The sequence below is a fragment of the Erpetoichthys calabaricus genome, chromosome 10, assembly GCF_900747795.2.
Source record: "Erpetoichthys calabaricus chromosome 10, fErpCal1.3, whole genome shotgun sequence".
Taxonomy (NCBI): domain Eukaryota; kingdom Metazoa; phylum Chordata; class Cladistia; order Polypteriformes; family Polypteridae; genus Erpetoichthys; species Erpetoichthys calabaricus.
The window spans coordinates 72,757,659-72,782,608 of record NC_041403.2 but is presented as its reverse complement, the minus strand read 5'-3'; the positions used below and the strand labels follow the sequence as shown (position 1 = coordinate 72,782,608).

The 24,950-nt window shown below is 37.2% G+C and overlaps 1 protein-coding gene across 3 annotated transcripts in view; it reads right to left on the bottom strand.

The window, feature by feature from the left end:
- LOC114659141 (volume-regulated anion channel subunit LRRC8D-like) overlaps positions 1-24,950 on the bottom strand; it is a 79,396-nt gene that overhangs the window by 15,375 nt on the left and 39,071 nt on the right. The window lies entirely within an intron of this gene.

Here is a 24,950-nt window from a genome sequence, read left to right as displayed (position 1 = left end):
TGAGAAGGTGCTTTATAAATTGTGTGATTTAGCTACTTCAACGTTAAGCTTCTTAATGTGATGGTTCCATTATTTATTTTTCCACTCTCTTTACGACGGGCTGCATGTGAATATTTAAAACATACACTTTCTAGTGGAGAAATGATTGGGGGTGTACAGTGGCTATCATAGACATAACACAACTGAAACAATAGGCACTTGGTGACATACTGATTTCTTACTGAAAATAATGGGAGTCCTTGTAGAAGTGGATGCCTTACTTTATTAGAATAGCATAGATCTGTAGTTTTACATAGAGTTATAAATAAACCTTTAGATATGACAATTATTTAAACTTTTCTGATTTAGGAACATTTGCAATGATGTGGTGCCAAAAATGACTATATGCATATATTATTTATTTTGGTGGCTTTTCTGTACATTCCATCCATCTGTGACATACTGCATGACACATGGTGCTACTTATGATACGTGAAGTTATTTAATATATTTACTGCAATTTAATCTTATAAAGCTAATAAAAAGGATATTCTGCTATAGGCCAATAACATACAGATATAGCGACTTTACACTTAGTGTTTGAATTAGAGAGAATATTTTAAAACGTAAATGGTACCATTACGATATTTTGCAATGGAATTTGAGTGACTGTTAAGATCTAAACCTTAACCACCTTGCTTGATACATAAGGAAAAATCAGGCTTTTTGCAGAAAGGGAGACTAAGAAGGCAGGGATCCCATAAGGCCATTTGTACACAGAGTTGAGCAGTACAGATCTACTCTTATTTTCCTAAAAACAGGGACATCAGTATGTTCAGATTTCACACTTGCCTCGATTTGCCTAAAATGTATTTTTATTATGTGGGCAAATCACAGTATGAAACATTTCCAAATGCATGAGTAGAATTGGTTTCATAACTGTAACATTCAATCTGTCTGTCTTTCATTTCCTATTAAATTTGTCTTGCTAAATACTTGTAAACTGTAAAATAGGAAGTAAACATTTTCTGCACCAATAAGCAGTTTAAGTAACATGCTGAGGGGCTTTTCATCTCTTATGTGTAAGTGAAGTAAAGGCAGGGGAATCCTCGTAATAGTCATCATAGGAACAGTTCTCTATTTTCTAAGATCTTTATATCTGCTGAGACAAACTTTATTTTAAATAATGCTTATCTACAAATAACATTATCCAAAGGCACTTCATATTTTCAGATACTGTATATTGTATAACAATTAAAACCACAAGGGGGTGCCACTGATCCCCAAACCACAGACATAGTAATGCCCAAGCACAATTCCTTGCTCAAATAAATGATTTTTATTTGCTTCCAACACCTTCTTACAGAATTATCTGCCACAATACACCAATATAAATTGTCTCCTTCCACCTCCAAGACAGTGTTGCCTGCTGCTTCCCGAGTCTGACTCAAAGAAGTGAGGCTGCAGGTCTTCTTTTAAATCTGACTCTGGTATTGCTTCCAGTGTCACACTCAGGTCATCCAGAGTACTTCCTGGTCGTGTGGAAACAAAGGCAGCATCCTATGACGGACTCAAAGACCCCAACACGGCTGCATTTCCGGACTTCAACTCCAATGCCACCCTGCAGGTGTCTAAATCAGGTTTAGCCCTGAGGAACATTGCCACCTGTCGTTTGGGGAAATTAACTGCTCCATTCACCCAGTCCATCCACTATGGCTTCCTGGCCAGGCAAGAAACCTTCCTTTATCACAGCCAGGATGCCTGTCTTTCTTCCATGACATGTTCAAACTTTACATAGTTTAGTATTTACAGCACAGGCAGGTTAACTGATTAATTGCTAAGGGTTGTGCTTTGAATAGGATGTGGGACACAACTAGAAATCTTGTTGTTTATAGTCCAGTTCCTTAAGGCACACTGCTTGTAGGGCAATGCCTAGGTCAAAGGGAGCCAAAAGTGGACAGGGTGTCTGTCCTCCAAAATTATTCATATAAACCCAATTCTGTTATTAAAATCGGCCTAATACACATGGGATTTGGAAGACAAACTATGTTAACCAGTAAAAAAACAAAACAAAAAAAGAGCACATACTCCAGAAAGAGAGTGACAGATTTGACCAACTAATGGAATATTTGTTTGCAGTTTCACTATTGTCATAAACAGGTTCAGTAAATTTAGAAAGTATAGATTTTTCAGAAACAGTGACCTCAACAGGAATCATAACTCAGTGTGTGAGCTATAAGCTATATTGTGAATTTCCCCTTGGGATTAATAAAGTATCTATCTATCTATCTATCTATCTATCTATCTATCTATCTATCTATCTATCTATCTATCTATCTATCTATCTATCTGTCTATAAGGTAGAAGTGCTAATTAATTTACTATCATTCAACTAGCATTTAAAAATCAAAACAAAAACATAATTGCTTATTAGCTGATAAATGTGTGGTAATGAAAAAATAATTCTGACATCTTAAAACATTCAAGTGAAGGATCACATTTATTTTTCCTTCAGGCAGCAAATTTTTTAAATGAATACAATATGCTGTCTGCCAGAAGATTACATCACCTGTGTTCATTTATTAAAAAATGACAACTTATTATTTGTATACATGAAGCTTGAAATTCATGGAGTTTGTAAATTCATAAGCATGGCATTCAACACAGTGGTCACATTCATTTTTCTAATTGATCAAATTATTTGTGTAGTCTGTTCTGGCTGGTTTCAGTAATTTTGCTACTAGGGCACTATCCTACACAACAGTGCAACAAAGTCACTAATATGTGAATCCTGTAACTTGTGACCCAGATGCTGTCCTGAGAAACTGTGAATCACATTACAGACTCTTTTGAAAAATGTTTCACAATTTGTGTCATGAAAATGTGAGCTTACTCTGTGATCTTTATAAAATGTGCTACATAATGTAACAATTGACTTATTTTTAATTCAGACTATTTAATCTAAAGCACACAGATGTACAAAAATCCAAACCTAGGTTATAGCTCTTATAAATGAAATGTGTAATGGCAAAATTTATTTATGTTTCAAAAATTTAAAAAGTAAATAGAAATCTGTGCACTACAATGTTTCATGAAAGTAAGAGACGAGATGGGCCTATGTGAACATTCACTACAGGTATACTTGAAGGCTGCACCTTCTTTTGCTTCACAGACAAGCTGAGCATTCCAAAGGCTTCCTGGAACACTAGTTGGCACAGAAGAAAAATGGTCAGAAGTTAATTAGTGTATCTAAGGCTTTATACGAGGTATGGTACATTCAGTTCTGCTCGTTGAAAAAATTAGAGTTCAATGACCCTCTTACAAAGCTCAGAGTCTAAGTAATTTATGGTTTATTGTGTGATTAAAGTATTTTCTGATAAAACTAAAGAAATGTAGCAACAGCAATCAGAATAAATCATGTTGCCACATTTACCTTCAATAAACTGTATATGTGTTTTTTTATATTTGCAGCATTTATATAAAATACCAGTTTATGTGGATTGTAAGCTCTGTTTCTTTACCCATCCAATGCATTAGTTTATGTGAAAGGTTGATTGTATTTGCAACCACCACTGAAGGAATATGTGATCTTGTCAATGTGATTAATTGTCCTGCTTCTCCTGGAAGAAAAATTCTGTAGGATATGCAAAGACTATGCAATTAGCAATCCTGTTCTTTTAAGCATTTGCAATTCAAGTACATTCAACTATAAATTAAAATGTCAGATTTGTCAAGAGTTTGTGTTAATTTTTACCAATTTATAGTATAGTGCATGACCATACAAGCACAGTAGGTTATTTTAACTGTTTAAATAATAACAAAACATTTAATGCATATGCTTCGTATGTTACTTAAATCAGTGGTTCTCAATCTGTGGGGTGGGCCCCCGAAGTAACAAAAAGGGGGGCGCAAAGATGTGAAAAAAAGAAAACAAGAATCAAAAATATGAAAAATACATCTATTGAAACCAAAACAAATAAACTTCAACTACATTCTGATACTAGAAAAATTAATATAGAGTTAGATAAATGTCGATAAAAGTTAAGTAGGTATAATAAAATATGCATCTATGATATATCATTAATTCTTTATAGTAATTCTTTGCATTTATATAGCGCTTTTCTCATTACTCAAAGCGTTTAGCAATTGCAGGTTAAGGGCCTTGCTCAAGGGCCCAACAGAGCAGAGTCCCCTCTAGCATTTTACAGGATTCGAACCGGCAACCTTCTGATTGCTAGTGCAGATCCCTAGCCTCAGAGCCATCACTCCACCTTATAATTAAAAAAGAACAAATTGGTATTAGTGGGCTCCTTTCAAAAAAACGTTAGGGGGGCCGCGATTAAAACTGTTATGAAAACTTGGGTCGCAAATACTTAAAGGTTGAGAAACACTGACAGTGGTAGTGTTGCTGCCTCACAGTAAGGAGACCTTGGGTTCGCATTCCATGGTCCTCCCTGCGTGGAGTTTGTATGTTCTCCCCGTGTCTGCGTGGGTTTCCTCCGGGTGCTCCGGTTTCCTCCCACAGTCCAAAGACATGCAGGTTAGGTGCATTGGTGATCCTAAATTGTCCCTAATGTGTGCTTGGTGTGTGGGTATGTGTGTCCTGTGGTGGGCTGGCGCCCTGCCCGGGGTTTGTTCCTGCCTTGTGCCCTGTGCTGGCTGGGATTGGCTCCAGCAGACCCCTGTGACCCTGTGTTAGGATAGAGTAGGTTGGACAATGACTAACTGACTGACTTATTATTAACATACATATAAGATTTTTAAAAAATATGCTTGAAAGTAGATTGATGGATGGATGTAAAAAGGAAGCCTACTCTCTCTTCTGTTCTAGTTCCAGTTTTCTGTGGTGGCGACCTGCGCCACCACTGCCTAATCAAAGCACCGTGATGTCTAGAAGGGGCTGGGCGGTCTCATGGCCTGGAACCCCTGCAGATTTTATTTTTTCTCCAGCCGTCTGGAGTTTTTTTTTTGTTTTTTCTGTCCTCCCTGGCCATCGGACCTTACTTTTATTCTATGTTAATTAGCGTTCTCTTATTTTAATTCTTACTTTGTCTTTTTTCTCTTTCTTCATCATGTAAAGCACTTTGAGGTACATTATTTGTATGAAAATGTGCTATATAAATAAATGTTGTTGTTGTTGTACTAGGAAGTGTTTTGGCACTAATTGATTAGTCATCAAAGTTTTTTGATATCATTGTAAAATCATATATTCTCTTTGAATCAATAAACCTATGCTTATTTACATGGTGTTACTTACATTTGGCACCACTACAAAGGCTACATGGAGCAGGAAACATAACATTATAAATATTAAATATGCAAACTAAGCAGTAAAATTGAGAAGAACTCCACATCTGCAGCCTTTAATAGATCCCAGGAGAATCTTAAACATATATTGGCAAATTTTAACAGCAAGAATGAAAAAGTGCTAAAGAAATAAAACACAGAAACTGTACAAAATGATACAGAAAGGAATGGACGCAGAGGGACAGACAAAGGAACTGTGCAGGACAACTGATAGGTCATCAATAGATATTTTTAAAAATCAGTATACTGCAACCTGTGGTAGTTACAGTGCTATCTTAGTAAATAGTAGGGACTTTTGTGACTCAAAAATAAAGCAACAGTTAAAAAAAATTAAAAATAGCCTTTATTATCAAATCAAACAGAGTCTTATAAATCAACCTAAAAAGAGAAAGACAGAAAGGGAGAGCTGAATAACCATTGACCAAGAGTTCTGAAATAATGTTTTGTAATTGTAAGAAGGCAAGGAAAACTCAACTGTCTAAAAGATTCATATGATGTACACATCATAAACAAGTATTCTGGAGTGTTGGAAATGCTAAGTAAAAACGCTTAGCAAGTCAACACAGGAGCGATGAAGATGATTTGGCATTTGACAGAAAACATGTTTAAGTAAGCCAAATTAGGGGATATGTGATAACAGAGTTTTGTTCAGGTTACAACTCCAGTAACAGTATTTAGTAAAAGAGCCTGCCATATGCAGATACAGTACTGTGTTACTGGGGAAAAAAGATTTACTGTATTTGTTTAACATTTTAAAAATATCTTGTTGATAAAGCTCAACCAAAACAGATTCCAGTATCATTAGTCAAGACGTTCATTTAATCAATTTACAGTATATGACAACAGCCCTATAATTGTATGTACTGTAGTTTAAGGTTACTATAAACTGAAATTTATTTCCACCTTTGCAGATAAACCAAAAAACATTTAACATGCAGAATGTGCAATATAGACCTTAAGTCAACCAGTGCAATTTGTACATTTAACCAGTGCAATCTGTATATATAACAAGTGCAATTTGTATATTTTGTAAAGTACTTTTATTACTATTAGGTTTATTATTTTCTCTCTTCTTGTCTTTTTAACTCTTATGCCTCACACTGAGTCGACTGCACCTTCAATTTGGTTGTTCCTTTGTAAAAGTGACAATGACAATAACGATCTATCTATCTATCTATCTATCTATCTATCTATCTATCTATCTATCTATCTATCTATCTATCTATCTATCTATCTATCTATCTATCTATCTATCTATCTATCTATCTATCTATCTATCACCTGTGAAATACTGTAATGAAAGCAAAACAATTTAGAAATAGTTGCACTAACATCAAATTCCTAACTGAACATACTGAATGATACATTCAAAAAACCACAATGACCAATCATGCCTTACATCCTGTTTGTTGACAAAGATAACTGTATCCTGTGTATATTCGGCCACATTAGCTACGTCTAAGTTTGTACATGGAAGCACTCTTTCTCATCTACTGTATGTTTTAAATAACAAATTGTAGAACCTAATTTGCTCCTAAAGCAGAGAAACAAAGTAACTCGAAACTAAGCTAAGCACTGTTACTATCTGTATAAGAAAGAAAGGAGGAGCAGTCAGAAAAACTTGTGGGAGAAGACATGAGAAGCAAGGAGAACAGTGTTTGGGGTAATCACTTTTAACAATATATATTATTTTTATACTGGGATCTTTAATTTTCTTTACTAAATATTTCAATTTACATAAGCTTAACAAAAGATGTATTGCATAAGATGCATTCTGAAGTAACACATAATTTTCATATCCACATAATCTAATTCTGGGTCATGGGGTAGCCATAGTTTTTCAGGAAGAACTGGGCACAAAGTAGAAACTAATCTTGAATGGGGATGCCAGTTGCTGCAAGACCCTTTCACATATACATTTACACTTACAAGGGGCCAATTTTTATAATTGTAAATTAACCACACAGTTTTGGGATATAGGAGAGAAAAAAGGAGTATATCAAACTTTTACATGAACACGTTGAAGGAACTTACAAAAAATCCACAATGACCAATCAAATTGTACATCCTCTTTCTTAACAACAAAAAAAAAAACAGTCCAATGCATATTCAGCTAAATGACCTAAGGCCTTGAATTGTTATGGATTCATACAGAGTATAGACATTAAGAAAATATGCAAACTCTAGTGACTGGGCACAGTTTTCAATTAGGCAGCACTATTAACTGCTGTTGCACCAAGCTGCTCCTTCCTATTCTGAAGTAGTGGTACCTAAATGCAACATAATGCATTCCTGAAAGGTAGCTCAAATGTCTAATATGGACAACTATTCAAGACAGTAGTATGCATAATGTGTGCTGATTCTAGAGTCATATACTCCAGACGTCTCAACAAATTCCAAAGAGTTATGCAGGGCATGGTACATACCGTATGCATGACATTAAATAAATGATAGTAGAAAATTAAATGGAATCGCAAATAATTAGTCAATCATTCACAGTAAAATGCTCATTTCAGTCTGAGAAGTAGTGGAGATATTACTTTCGAAAATTGCTTCTTCCAGAAATTTATTATATTTGTACTACGGACTACTGATTGCTGTTAGCTGTGGCCATTGCCAGCAGCAGCCAAGTTAATTTAAAACAAATTAATTTTTCTATGCTGACATCCACTTGTATATGTATATATATATATATATATATATATATATATATATATATATATATATATATATATATATATATATAGTGATCCCTCGCTATATCGCGCTTCGCCTTTCGCGGCTTCACTCTATCGCGGATTTTATATGTAAGCATATTTAAATATATATCGCGGATGTTTTGCTGGTTCGCGGATTTCTGCGGACAATAGGTCTTTTAATTTCTGGTACATGCTTCCTCAGTTGGTTTGCCCAGTTGATTTCATGCAAGGGACGCTATTGGCAGATGGCTGAGAAGCTACCCAACTTACTTTTCTTTCTCTCTCTCTTGCGCTAACTATCTGTGATCCTGACGTAGGGGGTGTGAGCGGGAGGGCTGTTCGCACACCTAGACGATACGGACGCTCGTCTAAAAATGCTGAAAGATTATCTTCACGTTGCTACCTTCTGTGTGCAGCTTTTAAGTATGCTGCATGGTGCTTCGCATACTTAAAAGCTCAAAGGGCACGTATTGATTTTTGACTTTGTTTTTCTCTCTCTCTCTCTCTCTCTCTCCCTGCTCCTGACGGAGGGGGTGTGAGCTGCCGCCTTCAACAGCTTTGTACCGGCGGTGCTTCGCATACTTAAGAGCCAAACAGCCCTATTGATTTGTTTGCTTTACTCTCTGTTTCCTTTGAAGAGGAAGATATGTTTGCATTCTTTTAATTGTGAGACAGAACTGTCATCTCTGTCTTGTCATGGAGCACAGTTTAAACTTTTGAAAAAGAGACAAATGTTTGTTTGCAGTGTTTGAATAACGTTCCTGTCTCTCTACAACCTCCTGTGTTTCTGTGCAAATCTGTGACCCAAGCATGACAATATAAAAATAACCATATAAACATATGGTTTCTACTTCGCGGATTTTCTTATTTCGCGGGTGGCTCTGGAACGCAACCCCCGCGATGGAGGAGGGATTACTGTATATATTATATATATATATATTTATCCATCCATCCATTTTCCAACCCGCTGAATCCGAACACAGGGTCACGGGGGTCTGCTGGAGCCAATCCCAGCCAACACAGGGCACAAGGCAGGAACCAATCCAGGGCAGGGTGCCAACCCACCGCAGGACACACACAAACACACCAAGCACACACTAGGGCCAATTTAGAATCGCCAATCCACCTAACCTGCGTGTCTTTGGACTGTGGGAGGAAACCGGAGCGCCCAGAGGAAACCCACACAGACACGGGGAGAACATGTAAACTCCACGCAGGGAGTACCCGGGAAGTGAACCCGGGTCTCCTACCTGCGAGGCAGCAGTGCTACCACTGAGCCACCGTGCTGCCCTATATATATATTGTGGCAACTGGCCCGGACACAGACAGGCGGACACCACTGGTTCACCCAGCACATATTTATTATACATCATTTACAAATAAAGTGCCACACACAACCCCAAAACTCCCCCAAAGTCCAGGCTCACAATGCCTCTCTTTCACTGGTCCACCTCCACTCCTCTCCTCCCGAGCTCTGTCTTGCTTCCTCCTGACTCAAACCATCGAATGGAGGGAGGCGGCCTCTTTTAAACCCACCTGGACGTGCTCCAGGTGCCTCTCGATGATCTTCCGCCGGCACTCCCAAGTGTGGCGGAAGTACCAGCTGTGCAACCGGAAGCACTCCTGGTGTCCCTGGTCTTCTTCCCCCCAGCACTTCCACGTGTGGCGGAAGTGCTGAGGACCAGGGCTCCTCCTGGCGGTGACCACGGGCCCCTATAAGGTTGAGCTTCTAAGCTCTGTTCCCGTGGTCCCCAAAGCCACCAGGGCGGTCGCCCCCTCATGGTCTGGAGGAGGTGTAATCCCGCCTCCGGTCCATCGGGGCATCCTGGCTGGGTGCCACCCCCAGCCGCTTGCCACTATATATATATATATATATATATATATATACACAGTGCATCCAGAAAGTATTCACAGTGCATCACTTTTTCCACATTTTGTTATGTTACAGCCTTATTCCAAAATGGATTAAATTCCATTTTTTTCCTCAGAATTCTACACACAACACCCCATAATGACAACGAGAAAAAAGTTTACATGAGGTTTTTGCAAATTTATTAAAAATAAAAAAACTGAGAAATGACATGTACATAAGTATTTACAGCCTTTGCTCAATACTTTGTCAATGCACCTTTGGCAGCAATTACAGCCTCAAGTCTTGTTGAATATGATGCCACAAGCTTGGCACGCCTATCCTTGGCCAGTTTCGCCCATTCCTCTTTGCAGCACCTCTCAAGCTCCATCAGGTTGGATGGGAAGCGTCGGTGCACAGCCATTTTAAGATCTCTCCAGAGATGTCGGATTCATGTCTGGGCTCTGGCTGGGCCACTCAAGGACATTCACAGAGTTGTCCTGAAGCCACTCCTTTGATATCTTGGCTGTGTGCTTAGGGTCGTTGTCCTGCTGAAAGATAACCGTCGCCCCAGTCTGAGGTCAAGAGCGCTCTGGAGCAGGTTTTCATCCAGGATGTCTCTGTACATTGCTGCAGTCATCTTTCCCTTTATCCTGACTAGTCTCCCAGTCCCTGCTGCTGAAAAACATCCCCACAGCATGATGCTGCCACCACCATGCTTCACTGTAGATAGATAGATAGATAGATAGATACTTTATTAATCCCGATGGGAAACTGTAGGGATGGTGCCAGGTTTCCTCTAAACGTGACGCCTGGCATTCACACCAAAGAGTTCAATCTTTGTCTCATCAGACCAGAGAATTTTCTTTCTCATGGTGTGAGAGTCCTTCAGGTGCCTTTTGGCAAACTCCAGGTGGGCTGCCATGTGCCTTTTACTAAGGATTGGCTTCCTTCTGGCCACTCTACCATACAGGCCCAATTGGTGGATTGCTGCAGAGATGGTTGTCCTTCTGGAAGGTTCTCCTCTTTCCACAGAGGACCTCTGGATCTCTGACAGAGTGACCATCGGGTTCTTGGTCACCTCCCTGACTAAGGCCCTTCTCCCCAGATCGCTCACTTTAGATGGCCGGCCAGCTCTAGGAAGAGTCCTGGTGGTTTCGAACTTCTTCCACTTACGGATGATGGAGGCCACTGTGCTCATTGGGACCTTCAAAGCAGCAGAAATTTTTCTGTAACCTTCCCCAGATTTGTGCCTCGAGACAATCCTGTCTCGGAGGTCTAAAGACAATTCCTTTGACTTCATGCTTGGTTTGTGCTCTGACATGAACTGTCAACCTTGGGACCTTATATAGACAGGTGTCTGCCTTTCCAAATCATGTCCAGTTAACTGAATTTACCACAGGTGGACTCCAATTAAGCTGCAGAAACATCTCAAGGATGATCAGGGGAAACAGGATGCACCTGAGCTCAATTTTGAGCTTCATGGCAAAGGCTGTGAATACTTATGTACATGTGCTTTCTCAATTTTTTTATTTTTAATAAATTTTCAAAAATCTCAAGTAAACGTTTTTCACATTGTCATTATGGGGTGTTGTGTGTAGAATTCTGAGGAAAAAAATGAATTTAATCCATTTTGGAATAAGGCTGTAACATAACAAAATGTGGAAAAAGTGATGCGCTGTGAATACTTTCCGGATGCACTGTGTGTATATATATATATATATATATATATATATATATATATATATATATATATATATATATATAATGTATTCTCTTTTACAGAGCTCACTCTACATGAATACATACAGTATATTGGCATACTGTAAGGTACAACATGAATAATGCACACCAAGCAATAAGTTAGAATGTAGTATGTATGTAGTATTTGATTCATACAGAGATACCAGCCATGCTTACATGCTTGTATATGTTGGAAGCTGCTCAAAGCTGAGCCAATCTACCCATATTGGAAGCAATCACTCTGTTCAGACACTTGGTGCATAAACAACATAACACTCTCATGATATATTTGTTTTGGCAATATTAACTGCTTCTCAAAAATTATTTAATTAATTTTCTGAGTGATATGAGGAATATTTGTACAGCTAGAAAACTAGGGAGCATTCTGTAGAGTTTTAAATGGTTGCTTGCATATTTCTTACCAGAACTGTTGCTCTGTGTAAAGATTTGAGTGTTGCTTATATCAGTAGTTCCAACTGATGATTTGCAAATTAAGTCCGCTGCTACAACTGTAAACTGCATGGAGCAGAAGGCAGGAACCAGCACTTGACACAGAGCCACTCCGACACAGGGTATACTCACACACCCAGATTTATACCACAATTCATAAACCTGCCTGCTTTCAAGAGGTGGGAGGAAAACAAAATAGCTAGACTGCAGCAATTGTGCAGCTATCAGTATTTATACTGTTACAATTATGGTTACTACAACTATAAAAACTAATGTACCCTCATTGCATCTCTCCACACCTGGAATAAGGCCAAGGTATCAAACAGATGTGAATTTATTATATTATTATAACTATGACTCTGCTAAATTCCTACCAAACAGGTACAGTGCATAGCCACCTCCCAAACAGTCAAAGGTACTCTCCATTCTCATTTCCTGTCTCTCTTATTTCTCTTGTTCAACCCTAGCTTCTTGTCTTTCTGCTTGTATTCCTTTGCTTCTGCTCTCCTACCAACAGTAGTCTTAAAGTGTATTATTTAATAAATGTTACAATTTTATTTACCTATAAAATTACCTCCAAAAAGTCTGTATCTGTTGTTTTACTAGCATAAATAGAAACTTCTCAACTATAGTGCCATGTACATTTACAATTAAAGCAAAGTATTTAAAATTGTTTAAGAATATCTGCATCTGTTATTAGAAATTAAACACAAGTTACAATGCAGAAGTTAAGCAATGTTAATCTGTGTGCCATTCCACCTTATCTTTTAATTTAAGCAACATCATTTATTGTCATATATACATAGTACCATTTAAAAAGTGCAGCTTGCTCCATCAGTGTCTGGCTGTTAAACATTTCACAAAGCATAAGTTACAACATTTTTAAAAAGTAAAACAGAAAGCAATTAACAACTTTATTAAATGAATAATATGATGGTTGGTCTAAATTGGAACCGTTATGCTTGCTAACTGAGGGCACTGTAACATGAATACTATTCAGGTTCATGGTGAGTAATAAGTCAAGGAGCATGAAATTAAATATTTTCAAATGCAAATAAGCGGTCCTTAAATTCAATAAGAAAATGTTTTACTAACTGCTGAATCATTTAGTTAATGACAAATGCCAGCATCTACAATGACCACATTTGTAAATTTTAGCATATTACCACAGTATTGCACAATGTGTGATATTCATTAAACAACAAACTGCTGGAATGTTTTTGTTTACTAACCCAAACATCATAATAATAATTAAATAAGGATGTTTTGGTTTACTTTAAAAGATTATCAACATAATATTATTACAATGGATATAATGAGGCTATTAGAAATATACTGTATGCATTAGGATTAAAAGTCAAAACGGAGGTAAAAAGCTTAGGGGTACCTGTTGACTGTAATCTAAATTTTAAATCGCATATTAATCAGATCACTAGGACAGCATTTTTTCACTTAAGAAACATAGCAAAAGTTAGACCTCTTATATCATTGAAAGATGCTGAGAAATTAGTTCACACGTTTGTTTTCAGTCGACTAGATTACTGTAACGCACTCCTCTCAGGACTACCCAAAAAAGACATAAATCGTTTGCAACTAGTGCAGAATGCAGCTGCTAGAATCCTTACCAGGAAAAGAAAATCCGAGCACATCTCTCCAGTTTTGATGTCACTACACTGGTTACCTGTGTCATTCAGGATTGACTTTAAAATTCTGCCTAAGGTTTATAAAGCCATTTAATAATCTCACCCCATCTTATATATCGGAATGTCTGACGTCTTATATTCCAAATCGCAACCTCAGATCCTCGACTGAGTGTCTCCTTAGTATTCCAAGAGCAAAACTTAAAAGAAGTGGTGAGGCGGCCTTCTGCTGTTATGCACCTAAAATCTGGAATAGCCTGCCAATAGGAATTCACCAGGCTAATACAGCGGAGCACTTTAAAAAGCTGAAAACACATTACTTTAACATGGCCTTCTCATAACTTCACTGTAATTTAAATCCTGATACTCTGTATATCCAATTCATTATAATAACTATTCATGGTGGCTCTAAAATCTGTACTAACACCTACTCTCTCTTCTGTTTCCTTTTCCGGTGTCCTCCACCACCACAATCTACTCAAAGCACCATGATGTTCTAACAATGATGGATGGATTAAAAGCCAGAAGTCTGTATGACCATCAGCATCAAGTGACTCCGTGAGAACCCTAACTACAAAGAGGACTATTTCATTTATGTTAGGTAGAATGCCCAGAGGTGACTGGGCGGTCTCGTGGCCTGGAACCCCTACAGATTTTATTTTTTTCTCCAGCTTTCTGGAGTTTTTTTTTTGTTTTTTCTGTCCACCCTGGCCATCGGACCTTACTCCTTTTCTATGTTAACTAATGTCTTATTTTAATTTCTTATTTTGTCTTTTATTTTTCTTTTCTTCATTATGTAAAGCACTTTGAGCTACTTTTTGTATGAAAATGTGCTATATAAATAAATGTTGTTGTTGTACACTTTTTGTAAATCAGGTCATAGGAAATGCTGATGTTGTTAGTTTTCATTTCAGTCAGACAGTTTCCAACCCGCTATATCCTAACACAGGGTCAAGGGGGTCTGCTGGAGCCAATCCCAGCCAGCACAGGGCGCAAGGAACAAATCCTGGGCAGGGCGCCAGCCCACTGCAGGACACACGCACACACACCACGCACACACTGACAATTTAGGATCGCCAATACACCTAACCTGCATGTCTTTGGACTTTGGAGCACCCGGAGGAAATCCACACAGACACGGGGAGAACATGCAAACTCCACGCAGGGAGGACCCGGGAAGCGAACCTAGGTCTCCTTACTGCGAGGCAGCAGAACTACCACTGCACCACCGTGCTGCCTGTTTTCATTTCATCCAGTTCTTAATGTATGACTTTAACTAAATAATGACTTACTTAAACTAATTCAGAAATGGAAAGCAGTCTGTTTCACTTTTTTGTTCAAAATTAACTAAAGCAAAGATGAAGTATGTGGATTTTACAGGTAAAAGGCATAAACTAATCAGTGGATGTTATGTGTAGAGACAGGTGCAAGTTTTTCCACAATCTTTTTAACACGAAAGTAAAAGTAATTACAGTAATCCCTCACTTATCGCGGGAGATAGGTTCCAAGGCCGACCGCGATAACTGAATTTCCGCGAAGTAGGGACACCATATTTATTTAATTATTTAACGTGTATTTGGACGTTTTTAAACCCTCCCTGTATTGTTTACAACCCACCCTTTACTCTATTAATAACAGGGACAACTGCTAAGCAATATGAAATCGGTAGATAAGTTTACACTTACTGTATAGCGAAGTACACGTAGCTATATATGACGTGATGATGGTGATGAATATGCTGCACAGTAAAAATGATGATGATGAAGGTGATAATCCCCTGAATGCAGTAGCAAGAGCACGTTAATGCTGAATGAGTGAGATGAGACTTCCTGGTTAATGCAGCACTCTGTCGCTGAGCCAATCAGCAGCACACAGGAACTTAACTGCGTGCTCTGATTGGGTAGCTTCTCAGCCATCTGCCAATAGCATCTCTTGTATGAAATCAACTGGGCAAACCAACTGAGGAAGCAAATACCAGAAGTAAAAAGACCCATTGTCCGCAGAAACCCGCGAAGCAGCGAAAAATCTGCGTTATATATTTAGATATGCTTACATATAAAATCCGTGAAGTCGTGAATCTGCGAAAAGTGAACCGCAAAGTAGCGAGGGATTACTGTATCTCTTAATGTGTCTGTCATTGTGCATTATGGGTAAAGCATTACAACACTGTCTAGGCAACACTTTGTATTACAAATGTGGTGACAATGGGTGGAGTAATACCTAAAATAATAAGATTTTTAATGACAAATTATGTAAATCCAGAATCTGTATGTCATTGTAAACATATGGTTCCCTAACCAGTAACCACAATCTGTATTATTCTTTGCTGGTGCAAAGTGAGCTGTGAACTATAAGCCACTACACAGCATCTTGTGTATAAGTTGGTGCCCACAGGCCATGTTGCACTTATACCTCTGTAACAAAACTGACTTGATGCAAAGCTGACAAAAGTCAGTAATATGCAAAAATGACATAATATGTCACTGGACACTCTCCCACAACCCATCCCATATGACAAAACCAGCAACGCGCACAAAGACCATAAACAATATTATAGCAGCCATGCAAAAACACAATACTGTATTGAAGTGCTTGTGAGAATAAATCAAAATATGAAATACCAAGGTGAAAACATAAAAATAATAATAATTTATTATAAACACTGTTAAAGGTGGAAAACGTCAGGCAACAAGGGCAGTTGAAAGACAAAACCAGAAAATCAACCCTACCTTTCATCAAAAACAGAATGTAAAACAAAAACTGTAGTCAGTAACACAGTTGCTAGTTTGTTTACCCTAAATCAATAACCTTACACACAGTGAACATTAATAAAGAGCCTGAAAACTTGGCCGACAATTGTTATGTGCTACTGGCTTATAAATCATCGCATCAACAACGTCACCCAACATGTGGTCAGAAAGCTATATTCCCGGTAAGTGTCCAACATATTGTGATAATGGAACCACAAAATAGTGATGCCCACTATGAAAACAAAATGGCATTGCAACAAATCCCAAAACAAATAACACTTATGGTAACTATCTGAAGATGTGCACTTACTACTGGACACCAGCCACGCATTTAGCATAGACATGATACAATTAAAAGTCAGCTCTCAGTGATGCAGGCATTCAGCTACCTTTGGTTTTTCATACAAATTAATCAAAACATTTTACAAACATATGAAATGTTAGAACATTGTGGATCTTTAATTTTTACATAAGTAAAGCTTCTGTAATATTTTTTAAGATATCCTCACTTCTGTGGGTCTCCAAATTAGGGATAGTTCAAAGGGACAGAGTCAAAAAGGCTACTAGTATTTTACTTTGCATTTATCAGTGGGATGAGATGCACAGATGGCTCACGAATATGTGGCAGCATTGAAAACATTATAGTCTTTTCTTTTTATTTGAAAGCCTGCTACCATTTTTTTTTTTGGAATTTTACCCACTGGTCCATACACCCATTTTCTGATGCACCTCTCCTTGCAACATAAAGTGCAAGACAGAAACCAATCATACCATACTACACACTCATGTATGAGCACACCATTTAATCTTTATATATAAGACTGGCATGGTGGAGAAGTTCCAGGAGGCCTGTCTTCAATCCAAGCCTATTTAATGTGAAGAACATGCACACTCTATCTACTGGTATATATGTGTATTATTTCAGTCATCAAGTCCACACCTTGGTCTGGCAAAGCACTTTCAAAGGAACCACTGCACAAATACAGCTTGAATTTCAGTGTGGAATTTCAGGAATTATCTCTAATTAAAAAAAATTATCATAATAATGGGGAATAAAATCACACTGTTCTTTCAACACAAAAAAAGCAAAATAGTTTTCTTTATTGCCGATTGTATCCTATTGAGTTCAGAAATAAACATACATGGTTCGTGCATGCTATGAGAGTGTGATGAAATGATCAATGAGCTGGAACCAATTAGCATGCAGTTTATTTGAATAAAGGAACTTAAAAAGACAGTGACTAGAAGACCAGCAAAATGACCACACTTCTTGCATTCATCCACTGAATGTAATGAATATGGTTTTAGTTGTCCATCCATCCATTAATTTCCAAACCTGCCCATCCAGTTCAGGGTTGCAGGATGCCGATGCCCTAGGCATAAGGCAAGAACTAGCCTCAGACAGGGCTCCACTCCTTTGCACTCACACACACCAACACTGCTGAAAATAAACCAAGAGACACCATGTTCAGATGTAGTCTTCCTAATGCATTACACGTTCTATGCATAGTTCTGTTCATCCAGCTAAAAAAAAGATATAGCAGCACAAGGAGCAGTAGTCATTGATAAAAATGAAGACATATTTTAAGAAAAGTTTCTATCTCTGTTCCTGCAGCTAGTCTAATAACACTGAAAATATCAGCTGCTTTGCGTGTTCATTCCAAAATCAAATTTAAGAAAGTGTTTCTATAATTTTGGCCCATAACGGCACATTAAGGCACAATGTAGACAACCCAAACAATACACTATCACAATATTTAATATGTATGTTTGTCATGCTTGATAGGTTTTGAAGCCAAATAAGTGAACATCAGTACAGCAACTTAAATGTGAAGAATGTACTGTATTGGTAAAGAAACAACTGCAGCCTACAATTAATTGTGCAATACATGTACTGCAATCCTGTTCTGTCACTTTATTCTGCAAGAGCCCACAGGCATAAGCCGTAATAAAGACTGTGTATTACTTATATGAATGATTTCAGTTTTATTTAAAATTCTTTGTATGTTGTGGCGACTGTATACTATCTATGATATTATATACTGTATTGTGTGCCGCTAGGACCAATTCTTCACCAGCTGTTATTCTTACTCTACATGCTCCTGCTATGCCAGATTATTTCTAAACACAAGATGAACTACCACAGCTATGCAGCAAACATACAGCTTTGCTTATCTATAGTAGCAAATATCCCTAAGGCTCTATGACCTCTGATTGAGTATCTTACTAGCATTAAAGAATGGATGAGTTTCTTAACTGGCAGCAATACAAAAGTGAGACTACTAAAAATAAACTTATCACCTGGATTTACAAATTAAGACAGAAGTAAAGAGTATTTTTATGGACTCTGATCTACACATCATATAGCATATTAACCATACTGCAAAAATTGAATTCTGTCATTCAGAAAGCATGGCAACAGTTAGATCTATTATAACATTTCAAAATGCTGAAAAAATTAGCATACAAAGTTTGTTTTTAACTAATCAGATTACTGTAATGCACTCCTATCAGGACTATCTAAGAAAGACATTCTTTTTAAATTGGCTGCAGCTACTAGTTCAGAATGCAGGAGCAAAAATCTTACTCTGGTCGCCTGTGTCCTTTAGAATATATTTTAATAGACTCTTAACTGTATATAAGGCTCTGGATAGTCATCTTCCTTATTACATTTTGAAATGTATGTCCCACATTCCTAATGCTGGATCCTTGAATAATAACTAGTCTGCTTATTATTCTGACAGACATGGGTAGAAAAATGGTGTGGTAGCCTTTTGTTATTATCCTCGAAAATTTTGGCATGCCTTACTGACAGAGATATACCAGGCTGATACTTTGGAACATTTAAAAAAAAAACTCTAAAAACTTATTTTTATATATGGTCTTTTCAAAATTCCTTTATTGACAAGATTGTAACAGATTATAATTAATACTATAGTATTACATACTTAAAATATCTGCAAAATTAACTAAGCAGTACTTTTCTCAGTTTTATTTTTTTCAGGTTTTTTGAGGTGGCATCCAGCAACATCGCCATCTGCTTAAATTATTCCATAGTTGTCTGTGATCTTTGGAAGGACATAGACAGTTATAACAATGATGAAATAATTTTGGACCTTGCTTATTAATAAAATTAATGTATTGCAGAATGATCAAATGAGAGGAAGGGGTGTGGGCGCTTGATGGTCTTTTGGGTTTGAAACTCTTAAGACTTTTATCTTTTATTTCCTCCATCCTGTTGGCTGGAGTTCTTGGTTTTCTCCCCTCCCTGCCAGTAGTACATGATGAAAAAGGATAGTAAAGAGAATAACACCAAAGACCAGGAAATTAAGCATGCCAAAAGATAAAAACTAGGAAATGAAGTCAAGAACTGAAAATACCTAAACAGAACACTAACCAGGAATTAAAGTCAAAAACAGCTAGTGTAGCGTGGGACGCCTCCACGTTGGGGGGACCGGGGGAGCAAGTGTGGCCAGAGTGTTACCTCCCCCAAGACACTAGATGGCAACCTCGCTGGCTTGCAGTGGTGCCTCGGACTCCTGCAGTGCTTCATGGGAGTTGGAGTGTGGTGCAGCCCTGTTGTCATCCTCAGGTGCCGCCAGGGGGTGCTGCAGCAGGAGCTGCTGAGCCCTTTTGGGCAGCTCTGCCGCCACCTGGAAGTGCTGCCAGAAACGAGTAATCAAACACCTGGAGAACTTCCAGGTGCGTTATAAAAGGAGCCAGCAGCCACTACTCTGGGAGCCAGAGTCGGTAGGAGGAAGACAAAGCTTGACCAGAGGAGTGGAGGAGAAGAAAGGAAAAGAGTGGAGAAGGAGTATTGCTTGTGTGCTGTGCTTTGGACGTCTTGTGCCTGTGGGAGTTTCCCACGAGAAAAAGAGAAAATAAAATCTGTGTGCCTTGAACTTGTGTCCCACGCTTCTCTGTATTGAGATAAGCTGGAGGTTCTAGCCTGGTGGGCCACACTAGCTAGAAATTCACAACCCTGATAACCTAAGAATCTAACATATTACAAGAATTGTTTTGATTTATCCACAATCTTAGACAACCTTGAAGTGCACAACACTGACATTTATACTGTGGAAACGATGACTTCAGGTGTTACACACTTCCTATTGTCACATGGTACCAACCACAAACAGCAGTTCACAAAATGGTTTTGCAGCAAATAAAAGAAATGAAAATAGAAAGCCCAAAAACAAAACAAAAGTAAAACGCAAGACTAAGCTTCACATTGCTCAAGGCCTACACAGAAAATAAAGAAAAATGTATCAAGCCTAAAAAAAGTAACAAAGTTTCTGCTATCAAAGCACTAGCCATATGACCATACCATTTGTAATTCACTGGACTCTTACCTATTGTTAACAGCAATTTAAGTAATACTTAATTCTCCAATTGTCATTATGTATTTTTTTTACTTTGTAATTCTTTTACTTTTCATAAAACACTTTGAACTAGATTTTGTATGAATATATGCTATATAAATAAACATTTCTGTTGTTGTACCTTGAAAACAACAAATCAATAGGAATTCTGAAATAACAATTTCAACTGACAGTTTAATTTCTCAAAAGCAGTGTTAAAGTAAAGAAAAATGAAAGATAAATTTGGACAATTAAAACATCAGTTGTTTGTGAATTTTTCAATAAATGTTACTTATTAAACAGTAAACATCACCTGTTGTTACAAAAACTTATCTAAGCAGTAACAGTATTTGTATTTTCACTATCCTAGCCAAACCTGTAAGTGAATAAATTTAGAATGTGTGCATGTTAAGATAAATTTTTTTTTATGCAATTTTTTACAAAACCATACTGAAATCCCCCTGCTTCCACCCCACAAAATCCCCCTTATTGTAATTACACACATTGAAAATTCCCTCCCTGTCAGAAATAAAACTCAGGCCCTGGCCAAACAAACTTCCTACGCCATGCCAGTCAAAAAATCTCATAAAGTTTGATTCTGGCCACCTCACCGACTAAGAGCTTTGATCACACACCTAACACAAGATTATGTGTTTTTATTTTGTAGTGGTGACTTTGTAACATGTATAGTTTTCATCATTCATATAGTGCATGACTGCAAACAGCTCATGCCAGCACTCCAACCTGATTAAACAGAGAGAAACCTCCTAGTATTTCTGAGCTAAAATGGAGGTGCCTGTTATGTGTTTGTGCTACATTTACAAAAATGTTATCTTCTTTTCTGTAAAACTGGCATAGATTAATTTCACAAATTATGTGTTTTCGTCTTTCTCTTACACCTTTGAAAAAGGATGATTGAAGGGATTCAAATACTACTTTTTCAACAACAAAGTATTTGCTTACTTAGCTACCCTTGCCCATCTTTAGTATATATCATTCTGTTTACTGCAGAGATACAAGCATTTCACTTTTAGCCCATGACTGTGCCTGGAATGTTAAAAATAAAGCTTTACAAAATAGAAACATACAATACATTTTAAAGAAAGCAGTAAGTAGTTATTTTTTGTGTTTACATTTGACACTTGACCACAACTTGTAATGTTTAACATAACTGTAACATAACCTCTTTTTTTCAACAGGAACATTTACTATGCTTGTGTAGTACAAGTTTAGTTTTACTAACAACATGGTGACATTTCTTGCAAAGTAAACACACAGAAAATTTTGTCTTCAGGCAGTAATCAGAAGTGGATGATTTACATTAGCCACATTATAAGACTGCTAGTTGTGGGATATATCAGATTAGCCGACAGCAGTTGCTAATTGCGTCACCGGTCCATGTCAATTTAAACAACTGAGAATCACTATCCATATTATATTTACTGACAACCTAGCACAGTCATACTTTCCCATTTTTTTGAAAGTCAACAGAATGCTGCCTCATGGTCCTGCACTGGCGCTGAGCAAAGGGTTAATACCTGTGGTAAATTCAGCAGCAATCTCAGCCCCTTTTTCCATTTTGTCATGGTATGTAAAACATGGGTCATCAGGCAGATGAGCCTCTCTTTTGTTTGTGAGCAGCCGACACTATACAAAGGGTTAACAGGTTAGGCAAACTCTGCTGCAGTCTCAACCCTATTTCTTTTTTTCAGCACTTAAAACACAAAACATTTGAAAGATAACCCTCTTTTCTGTTTGCTAGGTTCTAAACATGCATGTTCCTAATTCCTTGTCACTACGTTCTATATGTTCTATATGTTGTACTACCGGGTGAACATTCATTGGTTGTCAGCTCTCATGCACACAGAGCAGGCCCTGCCAACTGAAGACAAACCTGTCTGATTTTATCAGGGCGAGTTGCAGACTAGATGGTCTCATTCGTTGGGCATGTCACATTACCCGAGTGGCTTCACTGGAGCATGCTGCCAACTGCCTCAAACTCTCTTAATATTATGTAAATGAAGGTTACAACTGAAAATCGCTGGAAAAGTCATCCAATGTGACACAGGCTTAAGGCACAATCAGTTGATTTTAATTTACAGTCAAACCAAAATAATGTGAGTAAACTGCATTGGCAGTATGGGAATATTGCTATCTTATAAACTGAAAGGAAAGTACGAAAATATTAACTATCAAGTGACAACAAAGAAGATATATGATTTTGTTAGGCCAACCTGATAGTCAAAAAATAACTGATCAGTTTTGGGCATAAAAAATCCAGATTGGTGTATGTCTATAGTTTTGTTTCCCTACTTGTGTTGCATTGCAAGAAAAGGTCTAGCATATATTCACCTATACAAATCCTTTATTTATAAATAGCTACTGTAGATGCTTAAAATAAACTTTTTAAAATATAGACCATACTACACAGAATAAATTGTTTCCTCCTCTAGGGTGCTCTAGACACTTTTCTGAACTTATTTTAGTAGGTTCCAAAATGAGTAATGCACAGTTGCAATATCAATAATTTAATAGGAGCTGAATTGAAAACTACTAACATAAGAAGAACTATACAAAAAATTAACATGTTGTGAAATGTTCCATGTAATAAAAGTTTTAACAATTTTTGATCAAAAAGTGTAGAAATACAAGAAAAAAATACAAGCAAGTTAAGTGGCAGATGTAAATGGTGCATACATATGGTATAACATGTTCAAATGTTAAAAACTATCAATCCACCTTTCAAATCAGCTTTTTTCAACTGAGGGGTTTGAGTAACCAGAGTCTATCTCGGCGTATGTATATATAAGGGTAGTGTCCATCTGTCATACAACTACACTCAAACCCCTGAGACTTGAACTAAGATCTCAGTCTCAATTGTAAGCTTATAATGTGATTTGTGCTGATGAAGCAAAAAATGTGGCTAGCCGCAGGTTCTGCAAAGGTATCGGGCTTTGCGTCTTTCCTACAGCAGTAACAATTTACTTGTTTTTCTCACATAAAACTTTAATGAAAACAGTTCATCCAAACAATCTTTTAAGAAGATTTTTTCAGTGAAACACAAAAATTAAATTTAATAAAATACATCTTATCAACTGTATATAGTCTGCTGGGAAATAAATAAGCCACAAAAACGATCATTAACATAAAGTCCACAAACACCAAATATAAACTCTACTGGACTGATCTTAAAAGGAATTGTAAAATTTAATGACGCTGATACAGCAGGACTGAGCATCCAGCTTACCTAGACTGGATAAAGTGGTTTAAAAAAGTGATGGATGGATTAACTGTACTGTTTTATTTCAAGTCTGAGTTTAGCTGATGTTAACAAAGTAATATGCAGAATCAACAGCACAAGCTGAGCGTATAAACAATATCGAGGAACTTATTAAATGATAATTTGCAGTTTAATTTTGCTGAGCCGTGATTAACTCAAAAGTTTCTTTGCCACGCTAACTCCATATTATATGTTCTACAGGCAAACTTTTCCTTTAATGATGTTATGGTAACTGAATTTCTCCCCCTTTACACAGTATGAGTGATGGCTAATTTATGTCTTGTGAAGCAAAGGAAATCATGCCACAATACATAATACACTGGATGGATGTTACTCAACAGAGCTGTGGGCACATTGTTTCAAACTGAAATACTGTTAAACGACAAATGTTTCATATCTGTAACATTTTTGCTTAATGGTTTTTATATGGACGAATTCTTCCTACATGTGTAGTTTATTGACTCTCGCTATTTGAAGTATGTTTTTTATTATTAATTTTTGAAAACAAAATTGTAAAAACATCAATGAAAACTAAAATTAACATTTATTACAGTATTTAAAATTACAAAAATATTTGTCCCAGCATTGCAGAGTGGTCTAAACAACTGCAAAACAAAAATGATTTTTGTTAATGTGTTAAAAACTATTTCATATTATGTGTCAGAGTGCATTTATAATGTGGATTGCATGTACTGCTGCAACTCTGTGAACACAAGTAAGTTGCTTCCTGGTGTTGGGTACTTTCAGTAGATGATACAAGAACTGAACAGAGTCAAAAGTGGCAACAGGGACTTAATATTTACAATATAATGTATTAATGAAAAAAGACATACAGTACATGTGTTTAACTGAAAGCACAAAAACGCTGCAATATAGAGTTCTGCCCTTCTGA